Consider the following 26,828-nt stretch of genomic DNA (forward strand, 5'->3'; position numbering starts at 1 on the left):
TCTAAACCTAACCCCAAATCTAAGCCCAAATCTAAACCTAAAATCTAAACCTAACCCCAAATCTAAACCTAAAATCTAAACCTAACCCCAAATCTAAACCTAACCCCAAATCTAAACCTAAGCCCAAATCTAAACCTAAAATCTAAACCTAACCCCAAATCTAAACCTAAAATCTAAACCTAACCCCAAATCTAAACCTAACCCCAAATCTAAACCTAAAATCTAAACCTAACCCCAAATCTAAACCAAAAATCTAAACCTAACACCAAATCTAAACCTTACCCCAAATCTAAACCTAAACCCAAATCTAAACCTAACCCCAAATCTAAGCCCAAATCTAAACCTAAAATCTAAACCTAATCCCAAATCTAAACCTAAAATCTAAACCTAACCCCAAATCTAAACCTAAAATCTAAACCTAACACCAAATCTAAACCTAAAATCTAAACCTAACCCCAAATCTAAACCTAACCCCAAATCTAAGCCCAAATCTAAACCTAAAATCTAAACCTAACCCCAAATCTAAACCTAAAATCTAAACCTAACCCCAAATCTAAACCTAAAATCTAAGCCTAACCCCAAATCTAAACCTAAAATCTAAACCTAAACCCAAATCTAAACCTAAAATCTAAACCTAAACCCAAATCTAAACCTAACCCCAAATCTAAACCTAAAATCTAAACCTAACCCCAAATCTAAACCTAAAATCTAAACCTAACCCCAAATCTAAACCTAACCCCAAATCTAAACCTAAAATCTAAACCTAACCCCAAATCTAAACCTAAAATCTAAACCTAACGCCAAATCTAAACCTAAAATTTAAGCCTAACCCCAAATCTAAACCTAAAATCTAAACCTAACCCCAAATCTAAACCTAACCTCAAATCTAAACCAAAAATCTAAACCTAACCCCAAATCTAAACCTAAAATCTAAACCTAACCCCAAATCTAAACCTAAAATCTAAACCTAACCTAAAATCTAAACCTAACCCCAAATCTAAACCTAAAATCTAAACCTAAAATCTAAACCTAACCCCAAATCTAAACCTAAAATCTAATCCTAACCCCAAATCTAAACCGAAAATCTAAACCTAACCCCAAATCTAAACCTAAAATCTAAACCTAACCCCAAATCTAAACCTAACCCCAAATCTAAACCAAAAATCTAAACCTAACCCCAAATCTAAACCTAAAATCTAAACCTAAAATCTAAACCTAACCTAAAATCTAAACCTAACCCCAAATCTAAACCTAAAATCTAAACCTAACACCAAATCTAAACCGAAAATCTAAACCTAACCCCAAATCTAAACCTAAAATCTAAACCTAACCCCAAATCTAAACCTAACCTAAAATCTAAACCTAACCCCAAATCTAAACCTAAAATCTAAACCTAACCCGAAATCTAAACCTAAAATCTAAACCTAACCCCAAATCTATACCTAAAATCTAAACCTAAAATCTAAACCTAACCCCAAATCTAAACCTAAAATCTAAACCTAACCCCAAATCTAAACCAAAAATCTAAACCTAACCCCAAATCTAAACCTAAAATCTAAACCTAACCCCAAATCTAAACCGAAAATCTAAACCTAACCCCAAATCTAAACCGAAAATCTAAACCTAACACCAAATCTAAACCTAACCCCAAATCTAAACCTAACCCCAAATCTAACCCCAAATCTAAACCCCAAATCTAAACCTAACCTCAAATCTAAACCTAAAATCTAAACCTAACCCCAAATCTAAACCTAACCCCAAATCTAAACCTAAAATCTAAACCTAACCCCAAATCTAAACCTAACCCCAAATCTAAACCTAAAATCTAAACCTAACCCCAAATCTAAACCTAACCCCAAATCTAAACCTAAAATCTAAACCTAACCCCAAATCTAAACCTAAAATCTAAACCTAACCCCAAATCTAAACCAAAAATCTAAACCTAACACCAAATCTAAACCTAACCCCAAATCTAAACCTAACCCCAAATCTAACCCCAAATCTAAACCTAAAATCTAAACCTAACCTCAAATCTAAACCTAAAATCTAAACCAAACCCCAAATCTAAACCTAAAATCTAAACCTAACCCCAAATCTAAACCTAAAATCTAAACCTAACACCAAACCTAAACCTAACCCCAAATCTAAACCTAACCCCAAATCTAAGCCCAAATCTAAACTTAAAATCTAAACCTAATCCCAAATCTAAAGCTAAAATCTAAACCTAACCCCAAATCTAAACCTAAAATCTAAACCTAACACCAAATCTGAACCTAACCCCAAATCTAAACCTAAAATCTAAACCTAACCCCAAATCTAAACCTAACCCCAATCCCTAACCCCAAATCTAAACCTAACCCCAAATCTAAACCTAACCCCAAATCTAAACCTAAAATCTAAACCTAACCCCAAATCTAAACCTAACCCCAAATCTAAACCTAACCCCAAATCTAAGCCCAAATCTAAACCTAAAATCTAAACCTAACCCCAAATCTAAACCTAAAATCTAAGCCTAACCCCAAATCTAAACCTAAAATCTAAACCTAAACCCAAATCTAAACCTAAAATCTAAACCTAACCCCAAATCTAAACCTAACCCCAAATCTAAACCTAAAATCTAAACCTAACCCCAAATCTAAACCTAAAATCTAAACCTAACCTAAAATCTAAACCTAACCCCAAATCTAAACCTAAAATCTAAACCTAACCCCAAATCTAAACCTAAAATCTAAACCTAACCTAAAATCTAAACCTAACCCCAAATCTAAACCTAAAATCTAAACATAAAATCTAAACCTAACCCCAAATCTAAACCTAAAATCTAAACCTAACCCCAAATCTAAACCGAAAATCTAAACCTAACCCCAAATCTAAACCTAAAATCTAAACCTAACCCCAAATCTAAACCTAACCCCAAATCTAAACCTAAAATCTAAACCTAACCCCAAATCTAAACCTAAAATCTAAACCTAAAATCTAAACCTAACCTAAAATCTAAACCTAACCCCAAATCTAAACCTAAAATCTAAACCTAACCCCAAATCTAAACCTAACCTAAAATCTAAACCTAACCCCAAATCTAAACCTAAAATCTAAACCTAACCCGAAATCTAAACCTAAAATCTAAACCTAACCCCAAATCTAAACCTAAAATCTAAACCTAAAATCTAAACCTAACCCCAAATCTAAACCTAACCCCAAATCTAAACCTAAAATCTAAACCTAACCCCAAATCTAAACCTAAAATCTAAACCTAACCCCAAATCTAAACCAAAAATCTAAACCTAACCCCAAATCTAAACCTAAAATCTAAACCTAACCCCAAATCTAAACCGAAAATCTAAACCTAACCCCAAATCTAAACCGAAAATCTCAACCTAACACCAAATCTAAACCTAACCCCAAATCTAAACCTAACCCCAAATCTAACCCAAAATCTAAACACCAAATCTAAACCTAACCTCAAATCTAAACCTAAAATCTAAACCTAACCCCAAATCTAAACCTAACCCCAAATCTAAACCTAAAATCTAAACCTAACCCCAAATCTAAACCTAAAATCTAAACCTAACCCCAAATCTAAACCTAACCCCAAATCTAAACCTAAAATCTAAACCTAACCCCAAATCTAAACCTAACCCCAAATCTAAACCTAACTCCAAATCTAAACCTAAAATCTAAACCTAACCCCAAATCTAAACCTAAAATCTAAACCTAACCCCAAATATAAACCTAAAATCTAAACCTAACCCCAAATCTAAACCAAAAATCTAAACCTAACCCCAAATCTAAACCTAAAATCTAAACCTAACCCCAAATCTAAACCTAACCCCAAATCTAAACCTAACCCCAAATCTAAACCTAAAATCTAAACCTAACCCCAAATCTAAACCTAAAAATTAAACCTAACCCCAAATCTAAACCTAACCCCAAATCTAAACCTAAAATCTAAACCTAACCCCAAATCTAAACCTAAAATCTAAACCTAACACCAAATCTAAACCTAACCCCAAATCTAAACCTAACCCCAAATCTAAACCTAACCCCAAATCTAAGCCCAAATCTAAACCTAAAATCTAAACCTAATCCCAAATCTAAACCTAAAATCTAAACCTAACCCCAAATCTAAACCTAAAATCTAAACCTAACACCAAATCTAAACCTAAAATCTAAACCTAACCCCAAATCTAAACCTAACCATAAATCTAAGCCCAAATCTAAACCTAAAATCTAAACCTAACCCCAAATCTAAACCTAAAATCTAAACCTAACCCCACATCTAAACCTAAAATCTAAGCCTAACCCCAAATCTAAACCTAAAATCTAAACCTAAACCCAAATCTAAACCTAAAATCTAAACCTAAACCCAAATCTAAACCTAACCCCAAATCTAAACCTAAAATCTAAACCTAACCCCAAATCTAAACCTAAAATCTAAACCTAACCCCAAATCTAAACCTAACCCCAAATCTAAACCTAAAATCTAAACCTAACCCCAAATCTAAACCTAAAATCTAAACCTAACCCCAAATCTAAACCTAAAATTTAAGCCTAACCCCAAATCTAAACCTAAAATCTAAACCTAACCCCAAATCTAAACCTAACCTCAAATCTAAACCAAAAATCTAAACCTAACCCCAAATCTAAACCTAAAATCTAAACCTAACCCCAAATCTAAACCTAAAATCTAAACCTAACCTAAAATCTAAACCTAACCCCAAATCTAAACCTAAAATCTAAACCTAAAATCTAAACCTAACCCCAAATCTAAACCTAAAATCTAAACCTAACCCCAAATCTAAACCGAAAATCTAAACCTAACCCCAAATCTAAACCTAAAATCTAAACCTAACCCCAAATCTAAACCTAACCCCAAATCTAAACCAAAAATCTAAACCTAACCCCAAATGTAAACCTAAAATCTAAACCTAAAATCTAAACCTAACCTAAAATCTAAACCTAACCCCAAATCTAAACCTAAAATCTAAACCTAACCCCAAATCTAAACCTAACCCCAAATCTAAACCTAATATCTAAACCTAACACCAAATCTAAACCGAAAATCTAAACCTAACCCCAAATCTAAACCTAAAATCTAAACCTAACCCCAAATCTAAACCTAACCTAAAATCTAAACCTAACCCCAAATCTAAACCTCAAATCTAAACCTAACCCGAAATCTAAACCTAAAATCTAAACCTAACCCCAAATCTATACCTAAAATCTAAACCTAAAATCTAAACCTAACCCCAAATCTATACCTAAAATCTAAACCTAAAATCTAAACCTAACCCCAAATCTAAACCTAAAATCTAAACCTAACCACAAATCTAAACCAAAAATCTAAACCTAACTCCAAATCTAAACCTAAAATCTAAACCTAACCCCAAATCTAAACCGAAAATCTAAACCTAACCCCAAATCTAAACCGAAAATCTAAACCTAACACCAAATCTAAACCTAACCCCAAATCTAACCCCAAATCTAAACCCCAAATCTAAACCTAACCTCAAATCTAAACCTAAAATCTAAACCTAACCCCAAATCTAAGCCTAACCCCAAATCTAAACCTAAAATCTAAACCTAACCCCAAATCTAAACCTAACCCCAAATCTAAACCTAAAATCTAAACCTAACCCCAAATCTAAACCTAACCCCAAATCTAAACCTAACCCCAAATCTAAACCTAAAATCTAAACCTAACCCCAAATCTAAACCTAAAATCTAAACCTAACCCCAAATCTAAACCTAAAATCTAAACCTAACCCCAAATCTAAACCTAAAATCTAAACCTAACACCAAATCTAAACCTAACCCCAAATCTAAACCTAACCCCAAATCTAACCCCAAATCTAAACCTAAAATCTAAACCTAACCTCAAATCTAAACCTAAAATCTAAACCAAACCCCAAATCTAAACCTAACCCCAAATCTAAACCTAAAATCTAAACCTAACCCCAAATCTAAACCTAAAATCTAAACCTAACACCAAATCTAAACCTAACCCCAAATCTAAACCTAACCCCAAATCTAAGCCCAAATCTAAACTTAAAATCTAAACCTAATCCCAAATCTAAACCTAAAATCTAAACCTAACCCCAAATCTAAACCTAAAATCTAAACCTAACACCAAATCTGAACCTAACCCCAAATCTAAACCTAAAATCTAAACCTAACCCCAAATCTAAACCTAACCCCAACCCCTAACCCCAAATCTAAACCTAACCCCAAATCTAAACCTAACCCCAAATCTAAACCTAAAATCTAAACCTAACCCCAAATCTAAACCTAACCCCAAATCTAAACCTAACCCCAAATCTAAACCTAACCCCAAATCTAAGCCCAAATCTAAACCTAAAATCTAAACCTAACCCCAAATCTAAACCTAAAATCTAAACCTAACACCAAATCTAAACCTAACCCCAAATCTAAACCTAACCCCAAATCTAAGCCCAAATCTAAACCTAAAATCTAAACCTAATCCCAAATCTAAACCTAAAATCTAAACCTAACCCCAAATCTAAACCTAAAATCTAAACCTAACACCAAATCTGAACCTAACCCCAAATCTAAACCTAACCCCAACCCCTAACCCCAAATCTAAACCTAACCCCAAATCTAAACCTAACCCCAAATCTAAACCTAAAATCTAAACCTAACCCCAAATCTAAACCTAACCCCAAATCTAAACCTAACCCCAAATCTAAGCCCAAATCTAAACCTAAAATCTAAACCTAACCCCAAATCTAAACCTAAAATCTAAACCTAACCCTAAATCTAAACCTAAAATCTAAACCTAACACCAAATCTAAACCGAAAATCTAAACCTAACCCCAAATCTAAACCAAAAATCTAAACCTAACCCCAAATCTAAACCTAAAATCTAAACCTAACCCCAAATCTAAACCGAAAATCTAAACCTAACCCCAAATCTAAACCGAAAATCTCAACCTAACACCAAATCTAAACCTAACCCCAAATCTAAACCGAACCCCAAATCTAACCCAAAATCTAAACCCCAAATCTAAACCTAACCTCAAATCTAAACCTAAAATCTAAACCTAACCCCAAATCTAAACCTAACCCCAAATCTAAACCTAAAATCTAAACCTAACCCCAAATCTAAACCTAAAATCTAAACCTAACCCCAAATCTAAACCTAACCCCAAATCTAAACCTAAAATCTAAACCTAACCCCAAATCTAAACCTAACCCCAAATCTAAACCTAACCCCAAATCTAAACCTAAAATCTAAACCTAACCCCAAATCTAAACCTAAAATCTAAACCTAACCCCAAATCTAAACCAAAAATCTAAACCTAACCCCAAATCTAAACCTAAAATCTAAACCTAACCCCAAATCTAAACCTAACCCCAAATCTAAACCTAACCCCAAATCTAAACCTAAAATCTAAACCTAACCCCAAATCTAAACCTAAAATCTAAACCTAACCCCAAATCTAAACCTAACCCCAAATCTAAACCTAAAATCTAAACCTAACCCCAAATCTAAACCTAAAATCTAAACCTAACACCAAATCTAAACCTAACCCGAAATCTAAACCTAACCCCAAATCTAAACCTAACCCCAAATCTAAGCCCAAATCTAAACCTAAAATCTAAACCTAATCCCAAATCTAAACCTAAAATCTAAACCTAACCCCAAATCTAAACCTAAAATCTAAACCTAACACCAAATCTAAACCTAAAATCTAAACCTAACCCCAAATCTAAACCTAACCCCAAATCTAAGCCCAAATCGAAACCTAAAATCTAAACCTAACCCCAAATCTAAACCTAAAATCTAAACCTAACCCCAAATCTAAACCTAAAATCTAAACCTAACCCCAAATCTAAACCTAAAATCTAAGCCTAACCCCAAATCTAAACCTAAAATCTAAACCTAAACCCAAATCTAAACCTAAAATCTAAACCTAAACCCAAATCTAAACCTAACCCCAAATCTAAACCTAAAATCTAAACCTAACCCCAAATCTAAACCTAAAATCTAAACCTAACCCCAAATCTAAACCTAAAATCTAAACCTAACCCCAAATCTAAACTTAACCCCAAATCTAAACCTAAAATCTAAACCTAACCCCAAATCTAAACCTAAAATCTAAACCTAACCCCAAATCTAAACCTAACCCCAAATCTAAACCTAACCCCAAATCTAAACCTAAAATCTAAACCTAACCCCAAATCTAAACCTAACCTCAAATCTAAACCAAAAATCTAAACCTAACCCCAAATCTAAACCTAAAATCTAAACCTAACCCCAAATCTAAACCTAAAATCTAAACCTAACCTAAAATCTAAACCTAACCCCAAATCTAAACCTAAAATCTAAACCTAAAATCTAAACCTAACCCCAAATCTAAACCTAAAATCTAAACCTAACCCCAAATCTAAACCTAAAATCTAAACCTAACCCCAAATCTAAACCTAAAATCTAAACCTAACCCCAAATCTAAACCTAACCCCAAATCTAAACCAAAAATCTAAACCTAACCCCAAATCTAAACCTAAAATCTAAACCTAAAATCTAAACCTAACCTAAAATCTAAACATAACCCCAAATCTAAACCTAAAATCTAAACCTAACACCAAATCTAAACCGAAAATCTAAACCTAACCCCAAATCTAAACCTAAAATCTAAACCTAACCCCAAATCTAAACCTAAAATCTAAACCTAACCCCAAATCTATACCTAAAATCTAAACCTAAAATCTAAACCTAACCCCAAATCTAAACCTAACCCCAAATCTAAACCTAAAATCTAAACCTAACCCCAAATCTAAACCTAAAATCTAAACCTAACCCCAAATCTAAACCAAAAATCTAAACCTAACCCCAAATCTAAACCTAAAATCTAAACCTAACCCCAAATCTAAACCGAAAATCTAAACCTAACCCCAAATCTAAACCGAAAATCTAAACCTAACACCAAATCTAAACCTAACCCCAAATCTAAACCTAACCCCAAATCTAACCCCAAATCTAAACCCCAAATCTAAACCTAACCCCAAATCTAAACCTAAAATCTAAACCTAACCCCAAATCTAAACCTAAAATCTAAACCTAACCCCAAATCTAAACCTAAAATCTAAACCTAACCCCAAATCTAAACCTAACCCCAAATCTAAACCTAAAATCTAAACCTAACCCCAAATCTAAACCTAACCCCAAATCTAAACCTAACCCCAAATCTAAACCTAAAATCTAAACCTAACCCCAAATCTAAACCGAAAATCTAAACCTAACCCCAAATCTAAACCGAAAATCTCAACCTAACACCAAATCTAAACCTAACCCCAAATCTAAACCTAACCCCAAATCTAACCCAAATCTAAACCTAAAATCTAAACCTAACCTCAAATCTAAACCTAAAATCTAAACCAAACCCCAAATCTAAACCTAACCCCAAATCTAAACCTAAAATCTAAACCTAACCCCAAATCTAAACCTAAAATCTAAACCTAACACCAAATCTAAACCTAACCCCAAATCTAAACCTAACCCCAAATCTAAGCCCAAATCTAAACTTAAAATCTAAACCTAATCCCAAATCTAAACCTAAAATCTAAACCTAACCCCAAATCTAAACCTAAAATCTAAACCTAACACCAAATCTGAACCTAACCCCAAATCTAAACCTAAAATCTAAACCTAACCCCAAATCTAAACCGAACCCCAACCCCTAACCCCAAATCTAAACCTAACCCCAAATCTAAACCTAACCCCAAATCTAAACCTAAAATCTAACCCTAACCCCAAATCTAAACCTAACCCCAAATCTAAACCTAACCCCAAATCTAAACCTAACCCCAAATCTAAGCCCAAATCTAAACCTAAAATCTAAACCTAACCCCAAATCTAAACCTAAAATCTAAACCTAACACCAAATCTAAACCTAACCCCAAATCTAAACCTAAAATCTAAACCTAACACCAAATCTAAACCGAAAATCTAAACCTAACCCCAAATCTAAACCTAAAATCTAAACCTAACCCCAAATCTAAACCTAACCTAAAATCTAAACCTAACCCCAAATCTAAACCTAAAATCTAAACCTAACCCGAAATCTAAACCTAAAATCTAAACCTAACCCCAAATCTAAACCAAAAATCTAAACCTAACCCCAAATCTAAACCTAAAATCTAAACCTAACCCCAAATCTAAATCTAACCCCAAATCTAAACCTAACCCCAAATCTAAACCTAAAATCTAAACCTAACCCCAAATCTAAACCTAAAATCTAAACCTAACCCCAAATCTAAACCTAACCCCAAATCTAAACCTAAAATCTAAACCTAACCCCAAATCTAAACCTAAAATCTAAAACTAACACCAAATCTAAACCTAACCCCAAATCTAAACCTAACCCCAAATCTAAACCTAACCCCAAACCTAAGCCCAAATCTAAACCTAAAATCTAAACCTAATCCCAAATCTAAACCTAAAATCTAAACCTAACCCCAAATCTAAACCTAAAATCTAAACCTAACACCAAATCTAAACCTAAAATCAAAACCTAACCCCAAATCTAAACCTAACCCCAAATCTAAGCCCAAATCTAAACCTAAAATCTAAACCTAACCCCAAATCTAAACCTAAAATCTAAACCTAACCCCAAATCTAAACCTAAAATCTAAACCTAACCCCAAATCTAAACCTAAAATCTAAGCCTAACCCCAAATCTAAACCTAAAATCTAAACCTAAACCCAAATCTAAACCTAAAATCTAAACCTAACCCCAAATCTAAACCTAACCCCAAATCTAAACCTAAAATCTAAACCTAACCCCAAATCTAAACCTAAAATCTAAACCTAACCCCAAATCTAAACCTAAAATCTAAACCTAACCCCAAATCTAAACTTAACCCCAAATCTAAACCTAAAATCTAAACCTAACCCCAAATCTAAACCTAAAATCTAAACCTAACCCCAAATCTAAACCTAACCCCAAATCTAAACCTAACCCCAAATCTAAACCTAAAATCTAAACCTAACCCCAAATCTAAACCTAACCTCAAATCTAAACCAAAAATCTAAACCTAACCCCAAATCTAAACCTAAAATCTAAACCTAACCCCAAATCTAAACCTAAAATCTAAACCTAACCTAAAATCTAAACCTAACCCCAAATCTAAACCTAAAATCTAAACCTAAAATCTAAACCTAACCCCAAATCTAAACCTAAAATCTAAACCTAACCCCAAATCTAAACCGAAAATCTAAACCTAACCCCAAATCTAAACCTAAAATCTAAACCTAACCCCAAATCTAAACCTAACCCCAAATCTAAACCAAAAATCTAAACCTAACCCCAAATCTAAACCTAAAATCTAAACCTAAAATCTAAACCTAACCTAAAATCTAAACCTAACCCCAAATCTAAACCTAAAATCTAAACCTAACACCAAATCTAAACCGAAAATCTAAACCTAACCCCAAATCTAAACCTAAAATCTAAACCTAACCCCAAATCTAAACCTAAAATCTAAACCTAACCCCAAATCTATACCTAAAATCTAAACCTAAAATCTAAACCTAACCCCAAATCTAAACCTAACCCCAAATCTAAACCTAAAATCTAAACCTAACCCCAAATCTAAACCTAAAATCTAAACCTAACCCCAAATCTAAACCTAAAATCTAAACCTAACACCAAATCTAAACCTAAAATCTAAACCTAACCCCAAATCTAAACCTAACCCCAAATCTAAGCCCAAATCTAAACCTAAAATCTAAACCTAACCCCAAATCTAAACCTAAAATCTAAACCTAACCCCAAATCTAAACCTAAAATCTAAACCTAACCCCAAATCTAAACCTAAAATCTAAGCCTAACCCCAAATCTAAACCTAAAATCTAAACCTAAACCCAAATCTAAACCTAAAATCTAAACCTAAACCCAAATCTAAACCTAACCTCAAATCTAAACCAAAAATCTAAACCTAACCCCAAATCTAAACCTAAAATCTAAACCTAACCCCAAATCTAAACCTAAAATCTAAACCTAACCTAAAATCTAAACCTAACCCCAAATCTAAACCTAAAATCTAAACCTAAAATCTAAACCTAACCCCAAATCTAAACCTAAAATCTAAACCTAACCCCAAATCTAAACCGAAAATCTAAACCTAACCCCAAATCTAAACCTAAAATCTAAACCTAACCCCAAATCTAAACCTAACCCCAAATCTAAACCAAAAATCTAAACCTAACCCCAAATCTAAACCTAAAATCTAAACCTAAAATCTAAACCTAACCTAAAATCTAAACCTAACCCCAAATCTAAACCTAAAATCTAAACCTAACACCAAATCTAAACCGAAAATCTAAACCTAACCCCAAATCTAAACCTAAAATCTAAACCTAACCCCAAATCTAAACCTAAAATCTAAACCTAACCCCAAATCTATACCTAAAATCTAAACCTAAAATCTAAACCTAACCCCAAATCTAAACCTAACCCCAAATCTAAACCTAAAATCTAAACCTAACCCCAAATCTAAACCTAAAATCTAAACCTAACCCCAAATCTAAACCTAAAATCTAAACCTAACACCAAATCTAAACCTAAAATCTAAACCTAACCCCAAATCTAAACCTAACCCCAAATCTAAGCCCAAATCTAAACCTAAAATCTAAACCTAACCCCAAATCTAAACCTAAAATCTAAACCTAACCCCAAATCTAAACCTAAAATCTAAACCTAACCCCAAATCTAAACCTAAAATCTAAGCCTAACCCCAAATCTAAACCTAAAATCTAAGCCTAACCCCAAATCTAAACCTAAAATCTAAACCTAAACCCAAATCTAAACCTAAAATCTAAACCTAACCCCAAATCTAAACCTAACCCCAAATCTAAACCTAAAATCTAAACCTAACCCCAAATCTAAACCTAACCCCAAATCTAAACCTAACCCCAAATCTAAACCTAAAATCTAAACCTAACCCCAAATCTAAACCGAAAATCTAAACCTAACCCCAAATCTAAACCGAAAATCTCAACCTAACACCAAATCTAAACCTAACCCCAAATCTAAACCTAACCCCAAATCTAACCCAAATCTAAACCTAAAATCTAAACCTAACCTCAAATCTAAACCTAAAATCTAAACCAAACCCCAAATCTAAACCTAACCCCAAATCTAAACCTAAAATCTAAACCTAACCCCAAATCTAAACCTAAAATCTAAACCTAACACCAAATCTAAACCTAACCCCAAATCTAAACCTAACCCCAAATCTAAGCCCAAATCTAAACTTAAAATCTAAACCTAATCCCAAATCTAAACCTAAAATCTAAACCTAACCCCAAATCTAAACCTAAAATCTAAACCTAACACCAAATCTGAACCTAACCCCAAATCTAAACCTAAAATCTAAACCTAACCCCAAATCTAAACCGAACCCCAACCCCTAACCCCAAATCTAAACCTAACCCCAAATCTAAACCTAACCCCAAATCTAAACCTAAAATCTAACCCTAACCCCAAATCTAAACCTAACCCCAAATCTAAACCTAACCCCAAATCTAAACCTAACCCCAAATCTAAGCCCAAATCTAAACCTAAAATCTAAACCTAACCCCAAATCTAAACCTAAAATCTAAACCTAACACCAAATCTAAACCTAACCCCAAATCTAAACCTAAAATCTAAACCTAACACCAAATCTAAACCGAAAATCTAAACCTAACCCCAAATCTAAACCTAAAATCTAAACCTAACCCCAAATCTAAACCTAACCTAAAATCTAAACCTAACCCCAAATCTAAACCTAAAATCTAAACCTAACCCGAAATCTAAACCTAAAATCTAAACCTAACCCCAAATCTAAACCAAAAATCTAAACCTAACCCCAAATCTAAACCTAAAATCTAAACCTAACCCCAAATCTAAATCTAACCCCAAATCTAAACCTAACCCCAAATCTAAACCTAAAATCTAAACCTAACCCCAAATCTAAACCTAAAATCTAAACCTAACCCCAAATCTAAACCTAACCCCAAATCTAAACCTAAAATCTAAACCTAACCCCAAATCTAAACCTAAAATCTAAAACTAACACCAAATCTAAACCTAACCCCAAATCTAAACCTAACCCCAAATCTAAACCTAACCCCAAATCTAAGCCCAAATCTAAACCTAAAATCTAAACCTAATCCCAAATCTAAACCTAAAATCTAAACCTAACCCCAAATCTAAACCTAAAATCTAAACCTAACACCAAATCTAAACCTAAAATCAAAACCTAACCCCAAATCTAAACCTAACCCCAAATCTAAGCCCAAATCTAAACCTAAAATCTAAACCTAACCCCAAATCTAAACCTAAAATCTAAACCTAACCCCAAATCTAAACCTAAAATCTAAGCCTAACCCCAAATCTAAACCTAAAATCTAAACCTAAACCCAAATCTAAACCTAAAATCTAAACCTAACCCCAAATCTAAACCTAACCCCAAATCTAAACCTAAAATCTAAACCTAACCCCAAATCTAAACCTAAAATCTAAACCTAACCCCAAATCTAAACCTAAAATCTAAACCTAACCCCAAATCTAAACTTAACCCCAAATCTAAACCTAAAATCTAAACCTAACCCCAAATCTAAACCTAAAATCTAAACCTAACCCCAAATCTAAACCTAACCCCAAATCTAAACCTAACCCCAAATCTAAACCTAAAATCTAAACCTAACCCCAAATCTAAACCTAACCTCAAATCTAAACCAAAAATCTAAACCTAACCCCAAATCTAAACCTAAAATCTAAACCTAACCCCAAATCTAAACCTAAAATCTAAACCTAACCTAAAATCTAAACCTAACCCCAAATCTAAACCTAAAATCTAAACCTAAAATCTAAACCTAACCCCAAATCTAAACCTAAAATCTAAACCTAACCCCAAATCTAAACCGAAAATCTAAACCTAACCCCAAATCTAAACCTAAAATCTAAACCTAACCCCAAATCTAAACCTAACCCCAAATCTAAACCAAAAATCTAAACCTAACCCCAAATCTAAACCTAAAATCTAAACCTAAAATCTAAACCTAACCTAAAATCTAAACCTAACCCCAAATCTAAACCTAAAATCTAAACCTAACACCAAATCTAAACCGAAAATCTAAACCTAACCCCAAATCTAAACCTAAAATCTAAACCTAACCCCAAATCTAAACCTAAAATCTAAACCTAACCCCAAATCTATACCTAAAATCTAAACCTAAAATCTAAACCTAACCCCAAATCTAAACCTAACCCCAAATCTAAACCTAAAATCTAAACCTAACCCCAAATCTAAACCTAAAATCTAAACCTAACCCCAAATCTAAACCTAAAATCTAAACCTAACACCAAATCTAAACCTAAAATCTAAACCTAACCCCAAATCTAAACCTAACCCCAAATCTAAGCCCAAATCTAAACCTAAAATCTAAACCTAACCCCAAATCTAAACCTAAAATCTAAACCTAACCCCAAATCTAAACCTAAAATCTAAACCTAACCCCAAATCTAAACCTAAAATCTAAGCCTAACCCCAAATCTAAACCTAAAATCTAAACCTAAACCCAAATCTAAACCTAAAATCTAAACCTAAACCCAAATCTAAACCTAACCTCAAATCTAAACCAAAAATCTAAACCTAACCCCAAATCTAAACCTAAAATCTAAACCTAACCCCAAATCTAAACCTAAAATCTAAACCTAACCTAAAATCTAAACCTAACCCCAAATCTAAACCTAAAATCTAAACCTAAAATCTAAACCTAACCCCAAATCTAAACCTAAAATCTAAACCTAACCCCAAATCTAAACCGAAAATCTAAACCTAACCCCAAATCTAAACCTAAAATCTAAACCTAACCCCAAATCTAAACCTAACCCCAAATCTAAACCAAAAATCTAAACCTAACCCCAAATCTAAACCTAAAATCTAAACCTAAAATCTAAACCTAACCTAAAATCTAAACCTAACCCCAAATCTAAACCTAAAATCTAAACCTAACACCAAATCTAAACCGAAAATCTAAACCTAACCCCAAATCTAAACCTAAAATCTAAACCTAACCCCAAATCTAAACCTAAAATCTAAACCTAACCCCAAATCTATACCTAAAATCTAAACCTAAAATCTAAACCTAACCCCAAATCTAAACCTAACCCCAAATCTAAACCTAAAATCTAAACCTAACCCCAAATCTAAACCTAAAATCTAAACCTAACCCCAAATCTAAACCTAAAATCTAAACCTAACACCAAATCTAAACCTAAAATCTAAACCTAACCCCAAATCTAAACCTAACCCCAAATCTAAGCCCAAATCTAAACCTAAAATCTAAACCTAACCCCAAATCTAAACCTAAAATCTAAACCTAACCCCAAATCTAAACCTAAAATCTAAACCTAACCCCAAATCTAAACCTAAAATCTAAGCCTAACCCCAAATCTAAACCTAAAATCTAAACCTAAACCCAAATCTAAACCTAAAATCTAAACCTAAACCCAAATCTAAACCTAACCCCAAATCTAAACCTAAAATCTAAACCTAACCCCAAATCTAAACCTAAAATCTAAACCTAACCCCAAATCTAAACCTAAAATCTAAACCTAACCCCAAATCTAAACTTAACCCCAAATCTAAACCTAAAATCTAAACCTAACCCCAAATCTAAACCTAAAATCTAAACCTAACCCCAAATCTAAACCTAACCCCAAATCTAAACCTAACCCCAAATCTAAACCTAAAATCTAAACCTAACCCCAAATCTAAACCTAACCTCAAATCTAAACCAAAAATCTAAACCTAACCCCAAATCTAAACCTAAAATCTAAACCTAACCCCAAATCTAAACCTAAAATCTAAACCTAACCTAAAATCTAAACCTAACCCCAAATCTAAACCTAAAATCTAAACCTAAAATCTAAACCTAACCCCAAATCTAAACCTAAAATCTAAACCTAACCCCAAATCTAAACCGAAAATCTAAACCTAACCCCAAATCTAAACCTAAAATCTAAACCTAACCCCAAATCTAAACCTAACCCCAAATCTAAACCAAAAATCTAAACCTAACCCCAAATCTAAACCTAAAATCTAAACCTAAAATCTAAACCTAACCTAAAATCTAAACCTAACCCCAAATCTAAACCTAAAATCTAAACCTAACACCAAATCTAAACCGAAAATCTAAACCTAACCCCAAATCTAAACCTAAAATCTAAACCTAACCCCAAATCTAAACCTAAAATCTAAACCTAACCCCAAATCTATACCTAAAATCTAAACCTAAAATCTAAACCTAACCCCAAATCTAAACCTAACCCCAAATCTAAACCTAAAATCTAAACCTAACCCCAAATCTAAACCTAAAATCTAAACCTAACCCCAAATCTAAACCAAAAATCTAAACCTAACCCCAAATCTAAACCTAAAATCTAAACCTAACCCCAAATCTAAACCTAAACCCAAATCTAAACCTAAAATCTAAACCTAACCCCAAATCTAAACCTAACCCCAAATCTAAACCTAACCCCAAATCTAAACCTAAAATCTAAACCTAACCCCAAATCTAAACCGAAAATCTAAACCTAACCCCAAATCTAAACCGAAAATCTCAACCTAACACCAAATCTAAACCTAACCCCAAATCTAAACCTAACCCCAAATCTAACCCAAATCTAAACCTAAAATCTAAACCTAACCTCAAATCTAAACCTAAAATCTAAACCAAACCCCAAATCTAAACCTAACCCCAAATCTAAACCTAAAATCTAAACCTAACCCCAAATCTAAACCTAAAATCTAAACCTAACACCAAATCTAAACCTAACCCCAAATCTAAACGTAACCCCAAATCTAAGCCCAAATCTAAACTTAAAATCTAAACCTAATCCCAAATCTAAACCTAAAATCTAAACCTAACCCCAAATCTAAACCTAAAATCTAAACCTAACACCAAATCTGAACCTAACCCCAAATGTAAACCTAAAATCTAAACCTAACCCCAAATCTAAACCTAACCCCAACCCCTAACCCCAAATCTAAACCTAACCCCAAATCTAAACCTAACCCCAAATCTAAACCTAAAATCTAACCCTAACCCCAAATCTAAACCTAACCCCAAATCTAAACCTAACCCCAAATCTAAACCTAAAATCTAAACCTAACACCAAATCTAAACCGAAAATCTAAACCTAACCCCAAATCTAAACCTAAAATCTAAACCTAACCCCAAATCTAAACCTAACCTAAAATCTAAACCTAACCCCAAATCTAAACCTAAAATCTAAACCTAACCCGAAATCTAAACCTAAAATCTAAACCTAACCCCAAATCTAAACCAAAAATCTAAACCTAACCCCAAATCTAAACCTAAAATCTAAACCTAACCCCAAATCTAAACCTAACCCCAAATCTAAACCTAACCCCAAATCTAAACCTAAAATCTAAACCTAACCCCAAATCTAAACCTAAAATCTAAACCTAACCCCAAATCTAAACCTAACCCCAAATCTAAACCTAAAATCTAAACCTAACCCCAAATCTAAACCTAAAATCTAAACCTAACACCAAATCTAAACCTAACCCCAAATCTAAACCTAACCCCAAATCTAAACCTAACCCCAAATCTAAGCCCAAATCTAAACCTAAAATCTAAACCTAATCCCAAATCTAAACCTAAAATCTAAACCTAACCCCAAATCTAAACCTAAAATCTAAAGCTAACACCAAATCTAAACCTAAAATCTAAACCTAACCCCAAATCTAAACCTAACCCCAAATCTAAGCCCAAATCTAAACCTAAAATCTAAACCTAACCCCAAATCTAAACCTAAAATCTAAACCTAACCCCAAATCTAAACCTAAAATCTAAACCTAACCCCAAATCTAAACCTAAAATCTAAGCCTAACCCCAAATCTAAACCTAAAATCTAAACCTAAACCCAAATCTAAACCTAAAATCTAAACCTAAACCCAAATCTAAACCTAACCCCAAATCTAAACCTAAAATCTAAACCTAACCCCAAATCTAAACCTAAAATCTAAACCTAACCCCAAATCTAAACCTAAAATCTAAACCTAACCCCAAATCTAAACTTAACCCCAAATATAAACCTAAAATCTAAACCTAACCCCAAATCTAAACCTAAAATCTAAACCTAACCCCAAATCTAAACCTAACCTCAAATCTAAACCAAAAATCTAAACCTAACCCCAAATCTAAACCTAAAATCTAAACCTAACCCCAAATCTATACCTAAAATCTAAACCTAAAATCTAAACCTAACCCCAAATCTAAACCTAAAATCTAAACCTAACCCCAAATCTAAACCAAAAATCTAAACCTAACCCCAAATCTAAACCTAAAATCTAAACCTAACCCCAAATCTAAACCGAAAATCTAAACCTAACCCCAAATCTAAACCGAAAATCTAAACCTAACACCAAATCTAAACCTAACCCCAAATCTAAACCTAACCCCAAATCTAACCCCAAATCTAAACCCCAAATCTAAACCTAACCTCAAATCTAAACCTAAAATCTAAACCTAACCCCAAATCTAAACCTAAAATCTAAACCTAACCCCAAATCTAAACCTAAAATCTAAACCTAACCCCAAATCTAAACCTAAGCCCAAATCTAAACCTAAAATCTAAACCTAACCCCAAATCTAAACCTAACCCCAAATCTAAACCTAACCCCAAATCTAAACCTAAAATCTAAACCTAACCCCAAATCTAAACCTAAAATCTAAACCTAACACCAAATCTAAACCTAACCCCAAATCTAAACCTAACCCCAAATCTAAACCTAACCCCAAATCTAAGCCCAAATCTAAACCTAAATTCTAAACCTAATCCCAAATCTAAACCTAAAATCTAAACCTAACCCCAAATCTAAACCTAAAATCTAAACCTAACACCAAATCTAAACCTAAAATCTAAACCTAACCCCAAATCTAAACCTAACCCCAAATCTAAGCCCAAATCTAAACCTAAAATCTAAACCTAACCCCAAATCTAAACCTAAAATCTAAACCTAACCCCAAATCTAAACCTAAAATCTAAACCTAACCCCAAATCTAAACCTAAAATCTAAGCCTAACCCCAAATCTAAACCTAAAATCTAAACCTAAACCCAAATCTAAACCTAAAATCTAAACCTAAACCCAAATCTAAACCTAACCCCAAATCTAAACCTAAAATCTAAACCTAACCCCAAATCTAAACCTAAAATCTAAACCTAACCCCAAATCTAAACCTAAAATCTAAACCTAACCCCAAATCTAAACCTAAAATCTAAACCTAACCCCAAATCTAAACTTAACCCCAAATCTAAACCTAAAATCTAAACCTAACCCCAAATCTAAACCTAAAATCTAAACCTAACCCCAAATCTAAACCTAACCCCAAATCTAAACCTAAAATCTAAACCTAACCCCAAATCTAAACCTAACCTCAAATCTAAACCAAAAATCTAAACCTAACCCCAAATCTAAACCTAAAATCTAAACCTAACCCCAAATCTATACCTAAAATCTAAACCTAAAATCTAAACCTAACCCCAAATCTAAACCTAAAATCTAAACCTAACCCCAAATCTAAACCAAAAATCTAAACCTAACCCCAAATCTAAACCTAAAATCTAAACCTAACCCCAAATCTAAACCGAAAATCTAAACCTAACCCCAAATCTAAACCGAAAATCTAAACCTAACACCAAATCTAAACCTAACCCCAAATCTAAACCTAACCCCAAATCTAACCCCAAATCTAAACCTAAAATCTAAACCTAACCTCAAATCTAAACCTAAAATCTAAACCTAACCCCAAATCTAAACCTAAAATCTAAACCTAACCCCAAATCTAAACCTAAAATCTAAACCTAACCCCAAATCTAAACCTAAGCCCAAATCTAAACCTAAAATCTAAACCTAACCCCAAATCTAAACCTAACCCCAAATCTAAACCTAACCCCAAATCTAAACCTAAAATCTAAACCTAACCCCAAATCTAAACCTAAAATCTAAACCTAACCCCAAATCTAAACCAAAAATCTAAACCTAACACCAAATCTAAACCTAACCCCAAATCTAAACCTAACCCCAAATCTAACCCCAAATCTAAACCTAAAATCTAAACCTAACCTCAAATCTAAACCTAAAATCTAAACCAAACCCCAAATCTAAACCTAACCCCAAATCTAAACCTAAAATCTAAACCTAACCCCAAATCTAAACCTAAAATCTAAACCTAACACCAAATCTAAACCTAACCCCAAATCTAAACCTAACCCCAAATCTAAGCCCAAATCTAAACTTAAAATCTAAACCTAATCCCAAATCTAAACCTAAAATCTAAACCTAACCCCAAATCTAAACCTAAAATCTAAACCTAACACCAAATCTGAACCTAACCCCAAATCTAAACCTAAAATCTAAACCTAACCCCAAATCTAAACCTAACCCCAACCCCTAACCCCAAATCTAAACCTAACCCCAAATCTAAACCTAACCCCAAATCTAAACCTAAAATCTAAACCTAACCCCATATCTAAACCTAACCCCAAATCTAAGCCCAAATCTAAACCTAAAATCTAAACCTAACCCCAAATCTAAACCTAAAATCTAAACCTAACCCCAAATCTAAACGTAAAATCTAAACCTAACCCCAAATATAAACCTAAAATCTAAACCTAACCCCAAATATAAACCTAAAATCTAAACCTAACCCCAAATCTAAACCAAAAATCTAAACCTAAAATCTAAACCTAACCCCAAATCTAAACCTAACCCCAAATCTAAACCAAAAATCTAAACCTAAAATCTAAACCTAACACCAAATCTGAACCTAACCCCAAATCTAAACCTAAAATCTAAACCTAACCCCAAATCTAAACCTAACCCCAACCCCTAACCCCAAATCTAAACCTAACCCCAAATCTAAACCTAACCCCAAATCTAAACCTAAAATCTAAACCTAACCCCAAATCTAAACCTAACCCCAAATCTAAACCTAACCCCAAATCTAACCCCAAATCTAAACCTAACCCCAAATCTAAACCTAAAATCTAAACCTAACCCCAAATATAAACCTAAAATCTAAACCTAACCCCAAATCTAAACCAAAAATCTAAACCTAAAATCTAAACCTAACCCCAAATCTAAACCTAACCCCAAATCTAAACCTAACCCCAAATCTAAACCTAAAATCTAAACCTAACCCCAAATCTAAACCTAAAATCTAAACCTAACCCCAAATCTAAACCTAACCCCAAATCTAAACCTAAAATCTAAACCTAACCCCAAATCTAAACCTAAAATCTAAACCTAACACCAAATCTAAACCTAACCCCAAATCTAAACCTAACCCCAAATCTAAACCTAACCCCAAATCTAAGCCCAAATCTAAACCTAAAATCTAAACCTAATCCCAAATCTAAACCTAAAATCTAAACCTAACCCCAAATCTAAACCTAAAATCTAAACCTAACCCCAAATCTAAACCTAACCCCAAATCTAAACCTAACCCCAAATCTAAGCCCAAATCTAAACCTAAAATCTAAACCTAACCCCAAATCTAAACCTAAAATCTAAACCTAACCCCAAATCTAAACCTAACCCCAAATCTAAGGCCAAATCTAAACCTAAAATCTAAACCTAACCCCAAATCTAAACCTAAAATCTAAACCTAACCCCAAATCTAAACCTAAAATCTAAACCTAACCCCAAATCTAAACCGAAAATCTAAACCTAACACCAAATCTAAACCTAACCCCAAATCTAAACCTAACCCCAAATCTAACCCCAAATCTAAACCCCAAATCTAAACCTAACCTCAAATCTAAACCTAAAATCTAAACCTAACCCCAAATCTAAACCTAACCCCAAATCTAAACCTAAAATCTAAACCTAACCCCAAATCTAAACCTGAAATCTAAACCTAACCCCAAATCTAAACCTAACCCCAAATCTAAACCTAAAATCTAAACCTAACCCCAAATCTAAACCTAACCCCAAATCTAAACCTAAAATCTAAACCTAACCCCAAATCTAAACCTAAAATCTAAACCTAACCCCAAATATAAACCTAAAATCTAAACCTAACCCCAAATCTAAACCAAAAATTTAAACCTAACCCCAAATCTAAACCTAAAATCTAAACCTAACCCCAAATCTAAACCTAACCCCAAATCTAAACCTAAAATCTAAACCTAACCCCAAATCTAAACCTAAAATCTAAACCTAACCCCAAATCTAAACCTAAAATCTAAACCTAACCCCAAATCTAAACCTAAAATCTAAACCTAACACCAAATCTAAACCTAACCCCAAATCTAAACCTAACCCCAAATCTAAACCTAACCCCAAATCTAAGCCCAAATCTAAACCTAAAATCTAAACCTAATCCCAAATCTAAACCTAAAATCTAAACCTAACCCCAAATCTAAACCTAAAATCTAAACCTAACACCAAATCTAAACCTAACCCCAAATCTAAACCTAACCCCAAATCTAAACCTAACCCCAAATCTAAGCCCAAATCTAAACCTAAAATCTAAACCTAACCCCAAATCTAAACCTAAAATCTAAACCTAACCCCAAATCTAAACCTAACCCCAAATCTAAACCTAAGCCCAAATCTAAACCTAAAATCTAAACCTAACCCCAAATCTAAACCTAAAATCTAAACCTAACCCCAAATCTAAACCTAACCCCAAATCTAAACCTAAAATCTAAACCTAACCCCAAATCTAAACCAAAAATCTAAACCTAACACCAAATCTAAACCTAACCCCAAATCTAAACCTAACCCCAAATCTAAACCTAACCCCAAATCTAAGCCCAAATCTAAACCTAAAATCTAAACCTAATCCCAAATCTAAACCTAAAATCTAAACCTAACCCCAAATCTAAACCTAAAATCTAAACCTAACACCAAATCTAAACCTAAAATCTAAACCTAACCCCAAATCTAAACCTAACCCCAAATCTAAGCCCAAATCTAAACCTAAAATCTAAACCTAACCCCAAATCTAAACCTAAAATCTAAACCTAACCCCAAATCTAAACCTAAAATCTAAGCCTAACCCCAAATCTAAACCTAAAATCTAAACCTAAACCCAAATCTAAACCTAAAATCTAAACCTAAACCCAAATCTAAACCTAACCCCAAATCTAAACCTAAAATCTAAACCTAACCCCAAATCTAAACCTAAAATCTAAACCTAACCCCAAATCTAAACCTAACCCCAAATCTAAACCTAAAATCTAAACCTAACCCCAAATCTAAACCTAAAATCTAAACCTAACGCCAAATCTAAACCTAAAATATAAGCCTAACCCCAAATCTAAACCTAAAATCTAAACCTAACCCCAAATCTAAACCTAACCTCAAATCTAAACCAAAAATCTAAACCTAACCCCAAATCTAAACCTAAAATCTAAACCTAACCCCAAATCTAAACCTAAAATCTAAACCTAACCTAAAATCTAATCCTAACCCCAAATCTAAACCTAAAATCTAAACCTAAAATCTAAACCTAACCCCAAATCTAAACCTAAAATCTAAACCTAACCCCAAATCTAAACCGAAAATCTAAACCTAACCCCAAATCTAAACCTAAAATCTAAACCTAACCCCAAATCTAAACCTAACCCCAAATCTAAACCAAAAATCTAAACCTAACCCCAAATCTAAACCTAAAATCTAAACCTAAAATCTAAACCTAACCTAAAATCTAAACCTAACCCCAAATCTAAACCTAAAATCTAAACCTAACCCCAAATCTAAACCTAACCCCAAATCTAAACCTAAAATCTAAAGCTAACCCCAAATCTAAACCTAAAATCTAAACCTAACCCCAAATCTAAACCTAAAATCTAAACCTAACCCCAAATCTAAACCTAACCTAAAATCTAAACCTAACCCCAAATCTAAACCTAAAATCTAAACCTAACCCGAAATCTAAACCTAAAATCTAAACCTAACCCCAAATCTATACCTAAAATCTAAACCTAAAATCTAAACCTAACCCCAAATCTAAACCTAAAATCTAAACCTAACCCCAAATCTAAACCAAAAATCTAAACCTAACCCCAAATCTAAACCTAAAATCTAAACCTAACCCCAAATCTAAACCGAAAATCTAAACCTAACCCCAAATCTAAACCGAAAATCTAAACCTAACACCAAATCTAAACCTAACCCCAAATCTAAACCTAACCCCAAATCTAACCCCAAATCTAAACCCCAAATCTAAACCTAACCTCAAATCTAAACCTAAAATCTAAACCTAACCCCAAATCTAAACCTAACCCCAAATCTAAACCTAAAATCTAAACCTAACCCCAAATCTAAACCTAACCCCAAATCTAAACCTAAAATCTAAACCTAACCCCAAATCTAAACCTAACCCCAAATCTAAACCTAACCCCAAATCTAAACCTAAAATCTAAACCTAACCCCAAATCTAAACCTAAAATCTAAACCTAACCCCAAATCTAAACCAAAAATCTAAACCTAACACCAAATCTAAACCTAACCCCAAATCTAAACCTAACCCCAAATCTAACCCCAAATCTAAACCTAAAATCTAAACCTAACCTCAAATCTAAACCTAAAATCTAAACCAAACCCCAAATCTAAACCTAAAATCTAAACCTAACCCCAAATCTAAACCTAAAATCTAAACCTAACACCAAATCTAAACCTAACCCCAAATCTAAACCTAACCCCAAATCTAAGCCCAAATCTAAACTTAAAATCTAAACCTAATCCCAAATCTAAACCTAAAATCTAAACCTAACCCCAAATCTAAACCTAAAATCTAAACCTAACACCAAATCTGAACCTAACCCCAAATCTAAACCTAAAATCTAAACCTAACCCCAAATCTAAACCTAACCCCAACCCCTAACCCCAAATCTAAACCTAACCCCAAATCTAAACCTAACCCCAAATCTAAACCTAAAATCTAAACCTAACCCCAAATCTAAACCTAACCCCAAATCTAAACCTAACCCCAAATCTAAACCTAACCCCAAATCTAAGCCCAAATCTAAACCTAAAATCTAAACCTAACCCCAAATCTAAACCTAAAATCTAAACCTAACCCCAAATCTAAACCTAAAATCTAAACCTAAACCCAAATCTAAACCTAAAATCTAAACCTAACCCCAAATCTAAACCTAACCCCAAATCTAAACCTAAAATCTAAACCTAACCCCAAATCTAAACCTAAAATCTAAACCTAACCTAAAATCTAAACCTAACCCCAAATCTAAACCTAAAATCTAAACCTAACCCCAAATCTAAACCTAAAATCTAAACCTAACCCCAAATCTAAACCTAAAATCTAAACATAAAATCTAAACCTAACCCCAAATCTAAACCTAAAATCTAAACCTAACCCCAAATCTAAACCGAAAATCTAAACCTAACCCCAAATCTAAACCTAAAATCTAAACCTAACCCCAAATCTAAACCTAACCCCAAATCTAAACCTAAAATCTAAACCTAACCCCAAATCTAAACCTAAAATCTAAACCTAAAATCTAAACCTAACCTAAAATCTAAACCTAACCCCAAATCTAAACCTAAAATCTAAACCTAACCCCAAATCTAAACCTAACCCCAAATCTAAACCTAAAATCTAAACCTAACCCCAAATCTAAACCTAAAATCTAAACCTAACCCCAAATCTAAACCTAAAATCTAAACCTAACCCCAAATCTAAACCTAACCTAAAATCTAAACCTAACCCCAAATCTAAACCTAAAATCTAAACCTAACCCCAAATCTAAAC

The sequence above is a fragment of the Patagioenas fasciata genome, chromosome 6 (genome assembly GCF_037038585.1).
Source record: "Patagioenas fasciata isolate bPatFas1 chromosome 6, bPatFas1.hap1, whole genome shotgun sequence".
NCBI lineage: Eukaryota > Metazoa > Chordata > Aves > Columbiformes > Columbidae > Patagioenas > Patagioenas fasciata.